This window comes from Orcinus orca, chromosome 5 (genome assembly GCF_937001465.1).
Source record: "Orcinus orca chromosome 5, mOrcOrc1.1, whole genome shotgun sequence".
NCBI lineage: Eukaryota > Metazoa > Chordata > Mammalia > Artiodactyla > Delphinidae > Orcinus > Orcinus orca.
In genome coordinates this window covers 81,557,299-81,578,885 of record NC_064563.1, presented here as the reverse complement: position 1 = coordinate 81,578,885, position 21,587 = coordinate 81,557,299, and the positions used below count along the sequence as shown (strand labels likewise).

Below are 21,587 nucleotides of genomic sequence, written 5' to 3'. Positions count from 1 at the left end.
GAAAACGTTAAAGGTATGATCTAAAAGTCCCTGTATGCAACACTGAGAAACCGTAAAGAATGGATAAAGAAGGCAAATACTCTCCTTATTTTCAAATAAGGGGCAACAAATGGATTCTGGACACAAAAGACAAATAAGGTAGGTGTTGATTCCAGACAAAATTTTTTAAAAACTAAACTTTTGTTTTTTTTAGTATTTAGAAGGAAGGGTCATTCAGTTCAATAATACAAGTTGAAACAAGCAAATGTCATTTCTTGTTTTACAGAATTACTAGGATTATAACAGGAAGGGTGTTATTAGATTCCTTGAGTTGGACAAGTCTCTCGTGATAGTAATGTTACTTGTATGGTTAAATAAGAGCTAGATGATAATATAGCCAGCAATTCTGCAGCTGATTGACCAAGTGTATCTTCAGAGAGTTGATAAAGAGATTGGTATTTACCCAGAGGTGTAAATAAGTGAAGACCTGCAGGGCCTGGTCTTTAACCCTATCTAGGTTTGTAGGTTTTAAGTTACTTAAATAATGTATAAGAGGACTTGCTTATCAAATTTTCTAGATACACAAGGGTTTAATAATATGATTGATGACAGGTTCAAGACTCAAAATGATCTCAATGAGTTGTAATGCTAGGTTAAAATTCAGCAGGAGCAGATCCAAGAATTGTGGGGCCTGAAGCCTACAGAATTTGGAGGGGCCTCTTTAATTTAAAAAAATTATAAATACAAAAAAAAATAAAGAAATAAAATACAAAAGTGAATATTTATCAGCATGGTAAAGAAATCACCCCAGGCTTGGAGCTAGATCTCTTTATCCAACTCCCAACATCTGCCTACATTCACAGGGGCCATACAAATAAAAGACCCTGAAGCTTAAACTTTTTCAGCTTCAGGGTATAAGTACTTCTGGCAATACTCCTTCATATATATTAAAATAATTAAACTTTATTTCAAAAATACAGGCTGGGGGATATTGTTTGACCACAATCTTACTATGCATCAATATTGTGACACAGCAAATAAAAATGATCCAGCTCAGGCAATTAATATTCTAAATTTACCATATACATTGATCAGATCAATTCTGGGAGCCCAGATTGAAAGGGAATATTGGCAAACCAGAGCATGTACTAAGGGGAAGCAGACAATATAATGAGAGAATTCTGAAATCTGCCTCATGAGGAACTGCTGAAAGAACTGAAGTGCTTGGCTTTGGGAAAGGAATAGTGCTGGGGGATAGATGACAACCCACAGTATACAAGAAGAAGGAGACTTATTCTGTATTGTTCTGGAGGAAGAAAGTATGAGTTGCAAGAAGATTTCAGCTCAATATAAGTCAATCCAATTCAATAAATATATATGAAGTCTATTATGTGTCAGGAACTGGTTAAGGCACTGGGCATAAAGAAATGATCAAAATAGACAAAATTATCTAGTCTCACATAGTTTACATTTTGGAAGAGAGATAGACAATAACATAAATATATAGTATATCAAGTGATGAGGTGACGTATCCTAAGAAGTTAAATATAACAAGGTATCAGCAACAAACAATTAAGAATACAATTTTAAAAGGATGTCAAATACAATTGCATCAAAAAGCATCAAATACCTAGGAATAATCCAGCAACGTATGTGCATGACACATACACAAAAAACTGTAAATTATTGGTGAGAGAAACTAAAGAAGACTTAAATAAGTGGAAGGATATCCTGTGTTTGTGGATTAGTAGTCTAAATATTTTCAGGATGTCAATTTTCTCCAAAATTGTTCTGGAGATTTAACATAACCCCAATGAACAATTCGTGAGTGTGTGTATGTGTGTGTGTGTGTGTGTGTGTGTGTGTGTGTGTGTGTGTTGACAAGCTGATTCTAAAGAGGTATATGGAAATGCAAAGGTCCAAGAGTAGCCAAGATGATCTTAAAGAAGAATAAAGTTAGAGAACTTACTGTACCAGATTTTACAACTTACTATAAAGCCACAATAAATAAGACAGTATGGTATTTTGGCAAAAGAATAGATAAATAGACTAACCAGACACAATTGAGAGTTCATAAACAGAACCACACATATATGGGTACTTCAAAGCAATGGTGACACACAAAACAGTAGAGAAAGGTTGATCTTTTCAATAAATGGTGCCAAGTCAATTGGAAATTCATTGGGAAAAAAATGAAAGTTGACCCGTACAAAAATCAATTCCAGTAGGATTGTAGATCTTAATGTAAAAGACAAAACAAAAAGGCTTCTAGAAGATAACATTGGAGAATATATTCATGACTTGGTGTAGGCAAAGATTTCTTAAGCAGGACCAAAACACATTAACCATAAAGGAAAATATAGATAAACTGGACTACATTAAAAATAAGAACTTCTGTTCATGAAAAGGCACTATCAAGAGAGTGAAAAGGCTGTTCACCTGAAACTAACACAATATTGTAAATCAACTATACTTCAATTTAAAAAAAGAGTGAAAAGGCAAACCACAGAATTGGAAAAGGTATTTTCAATATCAATAATTGACAAAAAAAACCCTAAATATAGGCCTAGCATATCAGAAAAAAACATATATTGATAAGGAAAAAGAGAGACAACCCAATTTTTAAAACGAGAAGGGGGAGAGAGACATAAACAGACACTTCATTAAAGAGAATATCTAAATAGTCAATAAACATATGAAAAGGCACTCAACTTCACTGGTCATCTGGGAAATGCAAAGTAAAACTACAATGAGACATCACTTTACACACGCAAGAGTAATATTTTTTTTAAAAGACTACACCAAGTGTTGGTAAGGAGATAAGTAAGAATTCTCATTTACTACTGGTGGAAATATAAATTAGTATGATCATTCTGGAAAATTCTTTGGCAATATCTTCTAGTGCTAAACATATGCATATCTTTTAACCAAGTAATTCTACTCCTACATATTGCCCAACAGAAATGCAAGCACATGTACACCGAGACATATACAAGAATTTCACAGCAGCATTATTAATAATAGCTCAAAACTGAGAGCAATTCAAATGCCCATCAATAGTAAAATGAATCAATAAATTATGACATGGTCACACATTGGAATAGGACACAGAAATGAAAAAGCAACAAACTACTGCACAGTATGGTTGAATCTCACAAATTATTGGGTGAAAGAAGCTAGACGTAAACGAGTGTTTACTGAATGATTCCATTGGTATAAATATAAATAATCTATGGCATTAGAAGTCAGGCTAGTGGGTACTCTCTGGAGGGTTTAGAGGATGGAAAATGATATACGCGCTGGTCAAACTGTACATGTTTCTAAACATATGTTATACTTAAATGAAATTAGTTAATTAAAACAAAAATGAACAAAAGAGATAGGCCCCATTTGAGTTTTTTAGAGTATCCTGAGCGGGGTTAGAATAAAAAGAGCACTTGGGCTACAAGTGAGAGTGTGAGAAAACCCGACAGTAATGAAACAGGAGACTGGGAACCATGGAGGAAAGACGGCCAACAAGAAATTCACAGTAGCTGGATTCCTTAAGTGTTTTTAAAGAACAGAGTATTTAATATTCATTTTTAAGTTGTTTTCTGTGCTGTGATTTGCTCTAATCCCTCTATGACCCCATCGCACACACACCCCGCAAATTTACTGCTCTCAAACCATCAGTAAACTTTACAACATCTTTAAAACATAGTAAAGCAGGATAAATAAACAGTGATGAAGAGGGGTGAAAGAGAGGCTATGCTATCAGAGGACTGGAATCCCAAAGGAAGGTCTCTCTGAAAAGGTAACACTTAGAATTGAGAGCAAAAGAAGTTAGGGAGAAGAGTGCTCCAGACTGAGAAAAGTAAATGCAGAGACCCCAAGGCAGGATATGCTGGGCACATCCAAAAACCAGTAAAGGAACCAGTGTGTATGGGGCCAAGAAAGATTGTAGGAGATGACGTCATAGAAATAGCGAGGGGCCAGATAATGCTGGTCTCCATGGGGCATGGATTTTACTAGGTTTTACTCTGAGAGAGACAGGAAGCCATTACAGACAAGGTTTTAAGCAGAGAAATTACATATCCAAGTTGTTCCAAATCTATCAATCCAGTTGCTGTGTGAAGAATAGACTATAGAGATATCCGCAAGGGTGGATGCAGGACCAGTTAGGAGGTTTTCTAAGAGTAAGATCATGCTGGCTTAGAGAAACTGGTAGTGGTGAAGGTGGAGAAAAGAGTTTGATTCTGGATGTATTTGGAAATCAGAGCCAGCAAGACTTGCAGATGGACTGGATATGGAGTGTGAGGGAAAGAAAGGTATCACGAATGCCTCAGGAAAGAACCTCCTAACCCAAAGAGCTGTCTGACAGTTAGATGAGCTTTCCCTTGATGCAGTTATCTGAGTGGAAGCAGTTATTCCTTCATGGGGCCTTGTGAATGCTCTTCTCCCTCCAGCTCACCTGCCAAACAAGCTACTAAGAGGATCTCTGCCCTTTGAGGCAATGGACCTAGGTGACCTCTAAGATAGCTCATGTGCAAAATATTCTAGAACTTTAAGGCAGTCAGCACGTGGTCTATACATCATCAATTTTAGGCTAAATGGTTGCGAAGTAAATTTCCTAAACCAAAGTAACTTTTTAACTGCTATTTACCTTTTTCCCCACACACATATTTTTATTGCAGTCAAAACGGGTTACAGTGAACAGCAGAAGCAGCTGCTTTGGGGTAAGCAGATACCACAAAAGCCTGGAGCTGGGAGCTGCTGATGTGTGGAAGGAAGGAGCAACTCCATCCTCTTGGCCCTTGGGGATGGTTATGAATACAGGCTACTCAAAAGAAAGTGTAATTAGAGGGTAGATAATTGAATTGTAAACAAGCATCCTAACATTTTCAAGTGCTCCATAAATTATACAGTTGGCACAGTGGTGCAGCTATTGCTCAAAGCTCACTTGGAACTCTTCTTTGGGATTTGTCCTCAAAGGAAGTTAATGTAACTTACTCCAAAATCCAGTCTTTGAGGTGGTCAGATCCCTGGGAAGCTCTGCTTTCAAAAATCTCAGATTCTGGTTCGCAGGAACTATAAAGCTTCTAGCCTATCTGGTGTTTGACCTCTCATGGCATCATTCATGACAAACAGGCATCTAACCTCTGCTTCAACCCCAGAGTGAGGGAAATGTGGTTAACACCCCCAAGGCAGCCCTTTTTCATCTTCCTAGACAGCTCCGATTGTCAGAAAGTTCTCATTCATTTTGAACTGAAACCCACCTCACCATACCTTGCACCCACTGATCATAACAGAGTGTAGGGCAGTATTTCCCAAACATCAAACACCTGTGTACCACCTCCACATTTTGTCCTTTTTACCATGTCTAAGTATCACTGGTCCTATTAGCTCCTTAATATCTCCCTTTCAAATTACCCAATTTTCTTAGCCAAGTAATTTTGCCTTAAATGGAAACTACATCACCTTGTAAGTGAAAACCTCACACCAATTACAAATTAACAGCATAAGGAATAATATCAGAAGGAAGAGAAAGTGATGATGTTAAATTCTACTCAGGAACTGTTGCCTGGCAAGAGTGCTGCTCCTGAGGCAGGCTCTCGCTTTGTTAGAACAGGAGATTAGCAAGTGTTGAGAGGTGTAAAGACAAAGCACCACAGAAATGACACTTCTTTCTTAACATTCATAGGTTCAAGAGAATTGAAGAAAGCATAACTTTTTTCACCATGTGATCCACTGTTACTTAACATTGTCTGTGTACCACTCAAAAGCACTGCCTATACTTCTAGTGGGAGATGTACACACTGGGACCCACTGGCAAAGCAGCTTGGCAGTGGTCAACCTGATCAGATTCAGGTCATTCTTCTGCCATTTTCTAGCTGCCCAATCCTATACACCTTAACCAGTTTCTTCATCTTCAAAGTGGAAGTAACAATAGCTCTTCAGAGTGATGTTTTCTTAAAGACATTTGAATATTTTGCTCCAGTTGTAAGTTGATGATTGAAGAGTATAAATTCAGGCTAAGATTGCAGTGTCATTCAGCTTTTGGGCTGAATTAATTCAGCCTTTGGGCACTGACCAGGCTGTGCTGGTAGCCAACTAAAATCTCTAAGATATTTTGATATGGACGGCTGCTGAGCCAAATCCCCCACTGTGAACTTGTATTGCTGGGCATTTGGGCCTGAGGGAGGACTAGGCATTTATTCTTATTAACTAGATTCTCCCCTTCACTTTAACCTGGTGCTTCAACATTTGTTCAACTCCTTCTCTTACCCTACATTTGAAGAGAAGGAGGTCAGCAGAACTGGGCTAGGATGAGGATGTATTTGTGATTCTAGATGTATCTGTTCTTCTGGAGTAGGAAAATGGAAACTTTTTGCTGAGTTCTCATTAGGTATCAGGCACTTTTCTCCAATAACTTATTTAATGCTCCAAGAACCCCTTAAGGTAGGTGTTAATCCCATTTTACTGAGAAGAAATCTGCTTTTTCACTTGAAGTTGTTAAGCATGGTAACTATGCAATTTCTTACTCTTTTGGCTTAATATTATTTTGTAAACACTTTATCACATTGCTTCATATTTTCCTTTTTTTTTTTTTTTTGCTTTATAAGTAAATAAATACTCCCTCCTTGTTCTAAAAACATTTTGAGGCACTCCTGCCTTGATGTTTCTCATTTTAACGATTGTATAATATCTCATTAAGTTACCCTACCATAATTTATTTTACCAATTTCCTATTGTTGACAGTTTGATTCTGTTTCTTTGCTTTTTGTGGTTTTTTTTTATTGTTTTCTGTAATAAAAGATCCTGCTACAAACATCTGCACATAAGTATTATTTTGTTCCGGAAATTTCTCCAAGAATGGAATTAATGCATCAAAGAGGATAACAACTTTTGTGGCTCTTTATAGAGACTAGCAAATTGCTCACCCAAAGGAGTGTGTGTTATTTGAGGATAAAAAGAAATAACTGGCTGTTTACAAAAGAAATCAATTTTCCACTTATTCATAAAGCATTCGATCCCCTGATAGGTGGCAGGTGCCGTGCCAGGGACTGAGTACAGGGATGAGCAGGGCAGGCCGAGTCGCGGTCTTCAAGGAGAGCACGGTCAGGTCGGGCAGAGGAAACGACACGCAACAGGTGTCTGCCTCTAACCAGGGAGGGCCGAAGCGCCCTTTCGCACAAGAGAGTGGAAGGAGGGAGCTGTTTGCAAGCACCGAGGAGATCTCGCAACGTAGGCAGCACCTGACCTGAGTCTTGCAGAATGAGTAAGAATTTTGGTACGCGATTTGTATTTATTTTACGGTGACTTTCTGGCCTTTTATCGGAAAAAAAAGTTTCCCACTCTTAGCACTGAGCACAGAGAACGTTGGAGGAGTCGTAGGCCCCCAACCTCTTAAGCCTCTTTCCATCTCCAAGGAGGAGGAGGAAAGTGGGGGTCTCTCCAACCTCCGGAGCAGGATCTGGGGTCCGGGACCTCCCAGCGCGGCACCGGAAAGAACAGGAGAGGACGCGAGCGCGGGGCCCGCCGCCCCGAGAACCAGACCCGACGCGTGGCCCTCGGCGCCTGGCTCCAGCGGAGTCAGCTCAGCACGACCTGGGAAGCCGGTGAGGGAAACGGAGCTGCCCGGGGTGGAGGGCTGAAGAGCAGCCCGCGAGCGGCTCCGAGGGGAGCTGGACTCGGCAGTCGGGGACCCCGAGGGGGCGGGAGCGGGAGAGGGGCGGAGCTCCGAGGCCGGGGCAGCGGCTGCAGCCCAGAGGGTCTGTGGGGGCTGCTTTGGACATATCCGAGGACGAGCGCCTCTCCGAGACCGTGACCTTGGCTTCGGGAGCTGACCCCGCGCGCCGTCTTGAGCGCGCCTTGTGGAAACCCACGGCCGACGGGCCAGCGCTGCCCGCGGTGAGGCAGCCCGGGCCGGGGCGCCAGGTAACCTGGACCACCGGCCGCGAGGGCGGTCAGAAAGGGCCCCAGTGGGGGAGGGGCAGTGACGGGGCTGGGGGCCGCGGGCTGGGGGCTAAGCGAAGGGCGCACGCTGGAGCAGCTCAGGCCTCGGAACACTGGGCGTGGGGCGTGGGGGAAGTCAGGGTCCACCTTACCGGACCAAGGGCTCACCGGTCCTCAGAAGGGGCAGTGGGTCGCCCTCGCGGATGAACGGGAGTGCGCACGAAGACGCGGCTTCTGGGTAGCGTCTTGCGCCTCCGCTTTGTTTCTGCCCGTGACACAATCAGAAAGTATTCCCTTTCCGTGTGTTAATGAGAGAACGGGCAGTTTTCTAGTGTGTGTGCATATGGAAGGCTACAGCGTCAGCACCCATCCTTCTGGGCCATGAGTCCCCTAGTAGGATCCTTGGCCCAAGCCTCCAGCTGCCTTGGGGACCTTGTCTCAGTGACACCAAACTAAGGTGTCAGTCCCAGGGCTTTATCACCAGCCGCTATATTCCTTGGGGAGAAAAAAGAAGTACCAGTTTGATGGAATCTTTTATTATTTTTTAATCAATAAATTATAGTTTAAATAGATGATTTTTTAAAAAATCAAACAATGCTAGTTTAACTTCTAGAGATATTCCTATACTTGTATTTGTGTCTATTTATACCTTCCTTGTTTTTTACCCATATCTTTTTCAACTCTACTTCTTCTGTCCCCTCCCTTTGATTCGTTATCTCACCTCCTGCCTAATGAAAGTACCAAAAGAAAATGACGTCACCGCCACTGGCCGCATCCCTTAATCTCCTGGGTTCCTCGCTGGTCCCACCCCTGCTCTCTTCAAAAGTCTTTCACCCGGGTGGCCCTTGGGGTAGGGAGCCCACTCCCGAGAGGACATTTCTTTTACTTGTCTTAACTCTCCCAGAGATTCAAAGAAAGGAGCTTTGGGAAAGAGCCCCAGATGAATTCTGTACTACCTGTTCTTTCCCTTAAACTGGACTTTGCAAATGCAGTTTAAGTAGAGTCTGGTACTGAGGAAAATTAATGAAGGAAATTTCCTAAAGTGTTCTAGATTTCCAGAAATTAACACTTCACTAGTTCCTATTCCTGAAAGCAGAACTTTGCCAGTCACACTTCCCATTTTCTCTGCTGCCTTCACCTAGGACCAGCAAAGTAACAGGAATAGGATTTTTCATCAGTAGGAATCTCATAGGGTGGATGTTTTATATTTGTGAAGGGGCTCAGTGACATACCTTTGCGGTAGACAAGGCGGGAGGGGAAGATATAGAAGAAGGAGTTAGAGGGGATCAGGGGATTAGAAAGAGAGGAGCAGGCCAAGACCCTTAAGAGGAGAAGAATCCTGGAAGCGGGGCCCTGTCATTTAGGAACAACCTCTAGATAATTTGGCTAGCAGACCACACATGCAGCTTACTTCTTGCCATCAACCAACACAATCAACTACTTTCCAAGACTTTTTCTATGCAAGGCCAAAACATACTGAGAAGTGGGGAAAAAAATCAGCAAATTAACCCACTTTTGTCTATGTGATAAAATAGAAGTGGTTTAAATTATTTTTCCTGAATTAATAGGGTTTTTTAGGAGTTGTGGAGACTGTTTAAAATAACCTAATAGCTACTCCAGTCACTACATTTTCCTTTGCTGTGTTCATTTTTTCATGTTGCATGACCTTGACCTGCATCCCACACAGTTCAGGAAGTTCAGGTTGGTTAGAAGCTGCCACTTCTATGAGCCTTTTTAAATGAAGGATTGGGAGAGGAGAGGATTGGAAAATAAGGACTGAGCCTTGTGGTAGGGTAGGGGAATAATGAAGAGGGATGCACTGAGTACCAGCTTGAGACTGGTAAGGAATCGGGTATAATTCTTAGAACAAGGCAATAATGAGTAAGTAAGACGTGAAGGACTCAATTCATCATTCATTCGTTCATTCAAAATGTTTGCAGAATGCCTGGCTGTGTACCAATCACTGGGAGAAAAATGATGAATAAAACCAGGCAAGGTCTCTGATCTCCTGGAGTTTACAGATGCTTTGGGGAGGCCACCATTAGTAAAATAACTGAGTATTGAATATGTAATTACAAACTAAGATAAGCTTTCTTTTTTTTTTTAAGCTTTCCTTCTTTTTTTCATTATTATTTTATTTTATTTATTTATTTTGATTGCGCCAGGTCTTAGTTGCGGCTCACGGCCTGCTTAGTGGCATGCAAACTCTTAGTTGCGGCATGCATGTGGGATCTAGTTCCCTGACCAGGGATCAAGACCCGCATCCCCTGAGTTGGAAGGCAGATTCTCAACCACTGCGCCACCAGGGAAGTCCCTAAGATAAGCTTTCTAAAGGAAAGAAATAAAGGTCTTTGAGGGTGTATACAGACTGTCCTCTGAGATCAGGGAAGGCTTTCTCAAGGAGGTTTCCCTTGAGATGAGATTCAAGGGTAGGTGGGAATGTTGGGGATATATATGGCTTTGAGGTAGGACCAGAATGTATCAGTTAGGAATTCCATTTGGCTGCCAGTAATCAAGAAGCCAGGTGTACTGTTTGCAATACTGCATATGCACACATGTAGAGTTGGAATTTCTGGAATTTGGGGCAAGGATGCTTTGTTATCACAGCATTGTTTGTACTGCCCTGAGTTGGTCATGGTTCTCCATTATTGTTGTTCTTGCTTCTAAATTAAATGTTTAGATTAATTTTATTCTTGTCAGTTTAGTTTATTGCGCACAATAAAATGTGTGCATTTTGGTTCAAATGTGAATCATCCATATTTCCACTGCTAAGGTAGATATGTACATAACTCCCATACCAAATTTGGCTTGTATGGTGATAGCTCATTGTTGTCACTGAATACTTTCCCAGGTGAAAACAGGTGTGGCAGGTCAGCTACAGTGTCTTCTCTCCACCCCTATCCACTGCTCTAGTTTTAGTTACCCTAAAGCTGCATGTACCTCTTCAAAGTTTCATATACAGTCGTTAGGTAAAGAAAAAAATTACTAATGGCATTGACGCTGTAAGTAAAATTAACATAAATCTCACAATATAGTGGCATGGTGAGTTTTGACCAAGCATCATATTTCATGTGCAAATATTTTTATTCATTCAACAATATTTACAGTGAACTTTCAATATGCCTAGCACTCTGTTAGATACTGTGGGTAAAATGGATTAGTAAGATTCAGTCCCAGCATTTAAGGAATTCCCAGACGTGTAAGAGGAGAGAGTCATACTTATCTATGTAAGGGTAGGAAAGCATTGTGGTTGCTAGAATGGAAGCATAACTAAGGTACAGTGATGCACAAGGAAGGGGAGTGGTCAATTCTAGTAGAAAAGGAGAGGAGGGGTCCAGAAAAGGTTCATGGAAGAGTTAATACTTGAGCTGAATCTTGAAAGATGAGACATACCACAAGATAGACAAAGGGGAGAAGGCATTATAGAAGAGGGATCCATGTGCCCAAACAAACAAAGACATGCATGAAACAGAGTGTCAAGGTCGAGGACCTGCAAGTGTCTCAAAGAGCTGAAGCATAAAGAGCAAAGAGGGTCTCATGAAGAGATAAGGCTGGAGTGGCGGGCAGGCCAGGTCACAGAACCTGCATGCCATCACACCGATAGCATTGTGATTAAAGCATGTGCTCTGAGGTCAGACAGTCCCAGGTATGAGTCATGGTTCTGCCATTTTCTAGCTGTGGGGCCTTGGTCAAGTCACTTAGCCTCCATAAGTAATGGTAACGAAGGTTGTATCTCTCTCATAAAGTTGCTGCAAGAACTGAATTAAGTCGTGGAGTACCTGGCACTTTATGCACCCACTTGTTGTTGGCTGTTATTTTCATTTTTTATCCTGGGGCAAAGGGAGCCACTGGAGGGTTTTATGTAGGGAAGTGACTGAGTGAGCATTTTTGTTTGGAGCGCTGTCATTCTGGCTGCATGTGGATGCTGGGTTAATGGGGGGTAAGTTTGGAGGAGAGCAACCATTTAAAGAGATTATAACCATTCAGATGATGGTGATGATGGCCTGAACCATGGTGGCCATGGGCATGGAGAAAAGGAGACAAGTGCTTGAGATGTCTGCAAGGTAAATACCACAGAACTCAATTACTCCTTAGCTGTGATAAGTGGGATTCTGGTCTGTCATCCTTTGGTACTGTCATCCAAGTGTTCTTAGGATAAACAAAAGGAAGCCAGGTGTCAAGCAGAACTGGGGATCAGATATTTAGGAAGTGCTTATATACTGAGGACTCAGTGATTGGTACCAAAAAAGCTGCCTTTCTAATTTAGGAGACCCCTTGACAATTTCCATCTCATAACATTAAATAGGATCAGGAAAGTCTAGTTCATCCATAACAAATTTCATTCATTCATTCATCTTGTCTCTCTCTGTTTTTTTTCTCTCTCTTTCTCTCTCTCTCTCATTTCTGGGAGGCTTTTAGCTCAAGGTGGACGAACGTTAGACTTCATCCATTTGCCATTGTCATAATGTGGCACATATAACTCTCACTCATGCCTGGTACTTTTGGTTCAATTCTTGCCTGACACTAGCATGACTGAATTTTTCCTTCTTTTTTCTCAAGCGTCCTCCCACAGTCCAATAACCTCTGGCCAAGGTGCCTTTATTAAAGTCAGTGAGAAGTAGAGGATTTAGGTGGTCCCTATTTTATAATACAGTGTAGTCTTGGTAACCACATTTGTCCATTCATAAGACAGAAAATAATCCAGACATATGGATAGTGTCTGCTGAAAAGTTGCTGGGAGCTTTATGCCTGTATCCCCCAAATGTGGATCCTGGGAAATGCTGATTGAATGTGGTTCTCTTGGATTCAGTTGCTTGAACAACTGTCTAATTACTTGAAGCCACAGAAATGAACAGACCTTAAATTAGGCAGGGCCAATGAGTGAGGTGGCAAAATGTGAAACGAGGGGAAAAAAAGGTCTGTTTCTGCCATGGACAGTCTAGAATTTGATTAAAAGTGGACTTTCCCTTTTCCGATAAGCAGCCTGAGGTGACCTCTAAAACTGGTTCGCTATTCACCTGACCCAGAAAACCCCACAAAACCATGCAAGTCAAGATGTTCAAATCTTCATGTTCACTTTAAGAACACTTGTGAAACTGCCCAGGCCATTAAGGGTATGCATATCCAAAAAGCCACCAAGTATGTGAAGGATGTCACTTCAAAGAAGCAATGTGTGCCATTCCGTCATTACAATGTTGGAGTTGGTAGGTGTGCCCAGGCCAAACAGTGGGGCTGGATGCAGGGTCGGTGACCCAAAAAGAGTGCTGAATTTTTACTGCACATGCTCAAAAATGCAGAGAGTAATGCTGAACTTAAGGGCTTAGACATAGATTCTCTGGTCATTGAGCACATCCAGGTGAACAAAGCCGCCAAGATGCGGCACTGGACTTACAGAGATCGTGGTTGGATCAACCCATACATGAGCTCTCTCTGCCACATTGAGATGATCCTCACAGAAAAAGAAGTTTGTTCCTAAACCAGAAGAGGACGTTGCACAGAAGAAAAAGATATGCTAGAAGAAACTGAAGAAACAAAAACTTATGGCCTGGGAATAAATGCCACAAAAAATAAATGCAAATAAAAGTAAAAAAAGTGGACATTCCATCTCTGTGACCTTCGGCAATATATCTAAGCTCTGTGAGCCTCAGTTTTCACTGGTGGCTATCCCTTTGCTATCTATAAATCTGAGGTAATGTTTCCTCCAAAGGGTAGTTGTCAGGTTTAAATGGACTATGTATGGAAAGTGCTTAACACAGTGCTTGGCATATGGTAGCTGCTTACCTGGCCCGTATCCTTTGCCCCTGCTTGTCTCTGAGGTTTATCCTTACATGGAAAAAGCAGGAAGGATGAAGGTTTCTTAGGTTAAGTAAACTGAATTAATTGGCTTTTATGTATTTCTCATCTATGATTGATCACCCCCCTCCCACCCCCCCACCCCCTGGGAACCGGGTTGGAAACCTGTTTTCCTCCACCCTCAGGGAATGCTTATCAGTGATGAGGGCAAAGGTAATATGATACCTGCAGAGAGGAAGCTAATTTTAGATATTCTTCTTTCAACAAATCTTTCAATTACACACAAGCAAAATTACTATCAAATAGAAAAATGGAATTATTTGACTTCTTTCACCCATGTTGCTTTGTTGGTGGAGTTCCTAATATGCATGTTTCTTGTTTAAATTGTTGTTTTTCATGTAGAAAGAGAGAAGCAGGCTCAAAGAGATTGTAATTGTTCCCCCTAATAACTGTGAACTGTTTGTACTTAGGGGAGAAAAAGTTTTGTTTTTCACCTCATAATGGAGGTTGATGGTTGAAAGAATGATCCTATCCTCAGAGTCTCTCTAAATGTTCTATAATTTGACATAGTTTAGTTCAACAAGCATCAGTTGAGTTCCAACTGCTTGTCAGACATTATGTTGGCACCGTTCACTCAGAGACGCCAGCTGTGGTACCCAGATCTCCAGTCTGGTAGCCCTTGCGGAAGAGGGTGGCCGGGGAGAGGAGGGTTGCCAGCTGATCTGAAAGAGCTGGTGAGAGGGGAACCCTCAGGCCGAGGTTCTCCACCACAAGCTTCAGAGCTTCTTCAGACCACAAGTCCATCAGATCTTGAGCACCTTCAGGTCAGGATCCAGATCTGCTCATCCTTACGTCCACAGGGCACCTTCTGTGCTAAGTGATCAGGAGAAGAAGGGAGTAAGGAGGCCAAGTGACCTTTTCTTTCTGCACTCTTAAAAATGAAAATATTCCAAATAAAGTATGGCTCTGTGCCATTGTCAGCCAATTTTCAGCCTCATCTTAGGAGAGGCAGTGCAGTACATTGGTTAAAAGTCTGGGCTCTGTAGTTAGATTACCTGGGCTTATGTCCCATCTCTACAGGTTATCAGTTGTGTGACCTTGGGCAAGTTGTTCAATCACTCTAGGCCCTACTTTCCTTATCTATAAACTGGGGTTATTAATATTATCTACCTCATTGATTGTTAAAGGACTCATTGAGCTAATACACATTGTTCAAGGTCATCAGGCACAGACAGCATGTCTTATTTAACACTGAAACCCCAGAATCCAGCACAGTGCCTGGTACGTTGGAGGAGCATACGGAATGAACAAGTCTAATACACAGGCTGGTATAGCAGTAAGTGACTGACAAAGCACTCATAAGGGATATGGGCAGGCTAGGTGTCATCTTTTACAAATGAGGAAACCAGCAAACTGAAAGGTAGAGTGACTTGCCAGAGAAACACAGCTATAAATGATATAAATGACAGACCCGGTTAATGCTCCTGACTCTATCTCTAGCCCTCTGCTCTTCCCACTATCTGACTCTCGATCCTATACAGGTTTTGTGAATATCCACCTGAAAAAATATCCACCTGAAAAAAATGAACACACATAACTTGTTTAGCTCTCTGAAAAAAATGAATCTTACTGTAAATATCCTCAAATAGTAACTTCAAGTTAAAACTTGAAGTTTGGAAAGTTTCTATTTTGGGGTGTGGGGAGGAAAGCAGAGGATATTTTTTGTGAGAATGCAGAAGTTCTTTCAAAGTGAGAAAGTAACAGAGAATCATAAAGGAAAATTTTGATAGATTGTATTACATAAACATTTAAAATACTTATGTATAAAAAGTCAAAATTAAATTAAAAGGAAAATAAACTAAAAAATATTGCAGCAAGTATGCCAGTTGGTTAAAAGTTTCAATATCTAAAGAGCTCATAGAATTTAAAACCATGGCTTCAAAATATTGGGCAAAGGCTATAACACTTTTCAAATGAGGAAAAGCACATGGTTGGTGAACATATACAAACATTTTGACTCGACAAAAGAAGTAAGAATTTTTAGAATGATATACCAGTTTGTTGATCAAGAATACTAAGACTTTAAAGATAATGAAGATGGAGAAAGGAAATGGCTACCCTCTTAACATATTGTCTGGAAAACAATTGCCTTAAAATTGTTGATCACCCTTGACCAAGGATTTCAATTTCTGGAACTCTATCCTAAAGAAATCATCAGAAATATGGTTAAAAACTTATACCCAAATATGTTCTTCACAGTGTTTATTAATGAACCTGAAACACTAGAAGCAACCACTGTGCCCAATAGTCAGGGGATGGCTAAGTCATTTATGGTGGGGGTGAAGCAGCACAGACTAGCAGCTAGAAGCATGGATCTGGAATCTCACCGCCTCGCTTCAAATCCTGGCTCTGCCAGTTATTAGCCCTTTAAGCTTAGACACCTCTCCCCGTCTCACTTTCCTCATCTATACACTGGGGATGACCAGAGTACCTATCACAATAGGGTAGTTTTGTGATCAAAACCTATGAATTGATATAGGTTTACAATTCTAAAATCCTCAAAGCTTTAAAAACGTAAAGGTTTTTTAGAACTTTATTATCAGGAGAACATGATTGAATAACATAAACTAGCATAACTTTACCCCACTTACGGTGACTATTTTCTACTATTATAATTAAGATTGAATCTTAACTCTTTTTCATAGTTTCACTTTCCTCGTAGAATCTCTAAGGTTCTCTTTATAAATTAATAACCCTCTTGCACATGTGAAAAGATTAATTTTGAGGGCAAAGCTAACTGGAATCAGGTATATCTACTTTGAGCTAATTTCTTGGCCAAGAAACTTTTCCACATCCTCCAGTCCAGGGCTTTCATACTTTAAGATGGGGATATTATTAACATGCAGATTGCTGAGCTCCACCCCCAGAAATTCTGATTAAGTAGGTCTGGAGAGAAGTCACCGTTGTTACAGCTCCCAAGGTGATGCTGGTGATGCTGATCTATGGACTACACATTAGGTAGCCCTGCTGTAATCCACGCTTTAATTTTTTTTATATACTAAAAGAATAAAGATTTTTATTAAGCATTGTAAGTTGCATTCAGTAGCCTTCAGACACACCACACCACAACCCATCTACAATCGGTCAAACCCAACAGCAGTTCATTCTTGCACAATCCATGAGTTAGGGCAAAACTCCATTCAACTTACAGTAAGATCCTATTCAGGTCTTGTCACGCCTTAATTTTTTTTATTATTAATTAATTAATTTTTTAACATCTTGATTGAAATATAATTGCTTTACATTGGTGTGTTAGTTTCTGCTGTATAACAAAGTGAATCAGATATACATATACATATATCCCCATATCTCCTCCCTCTTGCATCTCCCTCCCACCCTCCCTGTGCCACCCCTCTAGGTGGTCACAAAGCACTGAGCTGATCTCCCTGTGCTATGCGGCTGCTTTCCACTAGCTATCTATTTTACATTTATGCCTTAATTTTTAACACCCCTTATGTTGTCCCTTTTTTTTTTTTTTTGTGGCGGTACGCGGGCCTCTCACTGCTGTGGCCTCTCCCGTTGCGGAGCACAGGCTCCGGATGCGCAGGCTCAGTGGCCATGGCTCATGGGCCCAGCCGCCCCGCGGCATGTGGGATATCCCGGACCGGGGCCTGAACCCATGTTCCCTGCATCAGCAGGCGGACTCTCAACCACTGCGCCACCAGGGAAGCTCTGTCCCTTTTTAATGTGAACATTTTCATTTCTGGAAATCTTCAACTTGCTTTTTATATTCTCATTCTCCTGTCCTCTTATTTCTATTCTGTGCTTTTATGTCCAGGAGTAGTAACATAATAAACTTATCTATCACTTTCCAAAGCACTTGTCATGTACCGGTAACTGTGTTAGTGCTCTATTCATATCATTTTTTCACCCTTTCAACAACCCTGAAAAGAGGGCATTATTATCCTAGTTTTAGAGGTGAGAAAACTGAAGTACTAGGACTCCCAGTAAGTGGGAAGAACAATTTACTTTCCATTTTACTGCCCTACCTCTTTCACACAGTGGTACATGTCACCACGTCTCCAGTGACATGCCTTCTCAGTCCTGTCCCAGCTGCTTAGCTCCCCAGTATGGAACCCCTCACCTCAGAATCTGTCCAGATCCCATCCAGGCCTTCTACGCCAGGAAGCTTTCCTAGCTATACCCTGCCCATAGCCCACACCCCTCTGCATCTTTTGTTATAATCTGGCCATTTATCATATGTGTTTGCATTTCCATACCAAGGGATTTTGTCTTCCTAACTGGACTTGGAACTCCTCGAAGGAAGGGCCCATCCCTTGCATCTCTCGGTCACCCTTGGAATAGCCATGGTGGGGACTGATTGCCTCCCTTATCCCCCTTTCTACTCTTCTCCTTTCCTATCCCCCCAGTCTCTACCTTGTCCTTTCCTAATTTGGTAAAATCAAGCCACATCAATGAGAAGGTGAAAAATAGGCCAGGCTGAACCCTTCTTAATCCCCTTCCCTGCAGTGCAGTTGTGGGTGGTTTGCTGGTGTTTGCCCTGTTGTTCCACAGTATCATGAGAAGGAAGGTTTCCATGCGGCCGTGCACTGGGCAGCAAAGTACCTGCAGTGCCCTTTAACCCTTGGCTCTTCTTGAGGGTTTCCAGACACCCCTCCCCTCCTTTCATATTTCCTCAAATCCCATTTCCTTTGTTTTACTTCCCAGTAAAACAAGAGTTTCGGGCTTCCTGGTGGCGCAGTGGTTGAGAGTCCGCCTGCCGATGCAGGGGACACGGGTTCATGCCCCGGTCCGGGAGGATCCCACATGCCGCGGAGCGGCTGGGCCCGTGAGCCATGGCCGCTGAGCCTGCGCGTCCGGAGCCTGTGCTCCACAACGGGAGAGGCCACAAAGGTGAGAGGCCCGCATACAGCAAACAAAAACAAGAGTTTCACTCTCCATCCTTGTCTTCATTCAAGTATATGTCAAGAAGTTCTCACTTGCCCACTCCTAACTTGTACATCTTTGGAGTTACTTCCCCCCTAATGAAACCTCCTAGGGCCAGTACAGTGGGACACATTCACCTGGTCTGTACACTTTGGTTCTTTTCTGCTTTCTCCTCCCCTCCCCTCTCCCCTCCTCTTCCTCCTCTTCTCCCTCCCTTCATTTCTCCCATCCTCCTTCTGAGGTCATAATCCTGATATTGCTTGGTTGGTATTATCAACCCACTCTGATAGCTTACACATCTCAGGCCTTGTAAGCTTCCTTTTGTAATTTTCCCAAAACTTGTAAGGGGTCTTCAGAGCAACTGGGCCTCGTAGCAAAAGGGTGAGATTTGTGTTGCTTTCATTTCCTCCCTGTCCATTAGATGAAAGTATTGGTTGTGTCTGCCTCGTGGAGCTACACTGCTAAACTGACACCTGCACTAGTACATGATTTTAGATTCAATTAGTTTTCTCATTCAGACGGTTTTTTGTGACCATGGTTATGAGCCAGCTCCGTGGTGATCCTGATACTCTCCTTCAGTGTCTCCGGGGCCTCAATTCCTTCCCCTTGGGGCCTCATTCCATTTTCTTGGTTGCTTTCAGAGTGAAACCCTAGGAAAAAATGTCTTTCTGAGGACTGCCCTTTACTGTTTCTTTAGTGTTTCCAATGTATTAGGCATGGTGCTAAGCATTTTTTTGTGTGTGTGATACGCGGGCCTCTCACTGTTGTGGCCTCTCCCGTTGTGGAGCACAGGCTTCAGACACGCAGGCTCAGCAGCCATGGCTCACGGGCCTAGCCGCTCCGCGGCATGTGGGATCTTCCCGGACCGGGGCACGAACAAGCATTTTTATACCTTGTTTTGTTTAATCCTGTCAAAAACTTTAGTTAGGTACTATCCCAATATGATGGGGAAACTGAGGTTTAGGAGGTTGACTTGCGTGAGGTCTTGTGGCCAGTAAGTGTAACAGGCTAGATACAAACCTATGTCACATAATTCCAAAGCTCATAGTCAAAATTTAGTTTCTGGGAGCTTTCTTCCATCCTTCAAAAAATATAATGATTTTGCCAAAAGCTCTCACATACATCACTGTGACAGTATAAATGGGTACACCCTTTCTGGAGGGCAATTTGACCATACATATTAAAAGCTTTAAAAATGTTCTTATCCTTTAATCTAACAATTTCCATGCCTGAATTTATGCTAAGGAAATAATCATTAGTATGTGTAAAGACTTAACCCTAAGGAAGTTCAGGGCAGCAATATTCATATGAAAAATTTGAAACAGGCTCCATGTCCAACAGAAAGGAATTGGCTAAATTAAGTATGATACATAGAAACAGTGAAATACCAAGCAGTCATTATAAATTATTTGGAAAAAAGAATATTTGGTGGCATAGAAGTGTGTTCATGATGTAATAAATAACATACTATAGGATTTCAGATATGTAGCATACATAAAAACTGTGAAGAGTCATGAGATAAAGGAGATAGAATTAAGACTGATTTTTATTTTCTTCTGGAGAAGAAAATCTCCAGATTTTCATATGTAATATGAAAACCTTTTTTCATATGTAATAATTACTTTTTAAATTGTCATTGAGGGTTTTTATAATTTTGTGTTTATTTATTTACTTTTTAATTGGAAAATGGCTGCACGTTGTTTGGACATGCAGTCTGTTCACATTTACTAGTGCTCCCATTTTATATTTATAATTTCCCCCACAAACAAGCATTTCTCCAGACACTGAGTTTATCTTTGCAGTTTCTTTTATTTATTTTTTTTTTAGTGTAGGTTTTCATTCGTTTTTTTTCTCATTAGCCCAGTGTGCTTTGGTGTCCTGACCAGGTCGCCTCCCAATTGCCTGTGCCATTGACTCACACTGATCTCCTGCACTCATCACACTGCCTCTCCTTCTTTCAGGACTCAAGGCGTCTTTGCAAAGTGCCCTCATTCTTGCCTCAGCTTTTCTTTCTGCTCTCACAACTCTCATCATCTGTCTGCTGCTTGCTTCATCAACCCCTTTGTATTCCCCTTTTCTGTTTCTGTCGGGCCCACCTGTCTGTCTCTTATCTATTTACAGTAAGTCCCCTACATACGAACCTTCAAGTTGCAGACTTTCAAAGATGTGAACGTGTGTTCCATCAACGTCAGGTGTGAGTGAAATTGCAGCTTGCCCTCGGTCCCCTATTGCTGACGATCCTTCAGCTCTACCATCTCCCACCTCCTCTCCCTCCTCCAGTCAGTAATTCTTCTTGCCTGTTCACTCCATGCCAGCCCCTGTATGCCAGCTGTTGTACTGTACTACTGTACTTTTCAAGGTACTGTACTGTGAGATTAAAAATGATTTCTTTATGTTTTGTGTTTGCTTTTTATGTATTATTTGTGTGAAAAGTATTATAAACCTAGTACAGTACTATATAGCTGATTGTGTTAGTTGGGTACCTAGGCTAACTTGGTTGGACTTAAACGAATACGCTCTCAGAATGGAACTCGTTCATGGATAGGGGACTTATAGTATATTCTCCATTTAGCTGGTAATCCTTGGTCTGATCATTTCAGCCTTTGATCTGGGCCTTCCCTGAAGCGTTGTTTCAGGTATTTTAAAACCAAGTTCCAACAACAACAACAACAAAAAGAATGAATTCAATTCTTTAATGGAAAAAAATAAAGTCCCACCACACCCTGTCCTGAGAGGGGTGTGGAGTTTTCTGACTCATGCCTTTTTCTTTAGGACCTAATCAGTTGTAGAAGGAACAGTTTAACCTCAGAAAAATAAAATACTAAAACAAAACATTAATTAGCATTTCCTCTATAAGATATATATATATTATCCCTGACTAACCAAAACAAGAGTTCGTGACAGAGCATTAATTTCCACCTCTGGGAATGAAT

General features: G+C 41.5%; 1 pseudogene; it reads left to right on the top strand.

The window, feature by feature from the left end:
* Positions 1 to 12,887: 12,887 nt before the first annotated feature.
* Positions 12,888 to 13,469, top strand: LOC125964446 (60S ribosomal protein L17-like; annotated as a pseudogene).
* Positions 13,470 to 21,587: the final 8,118 nt, after the last annotated feature.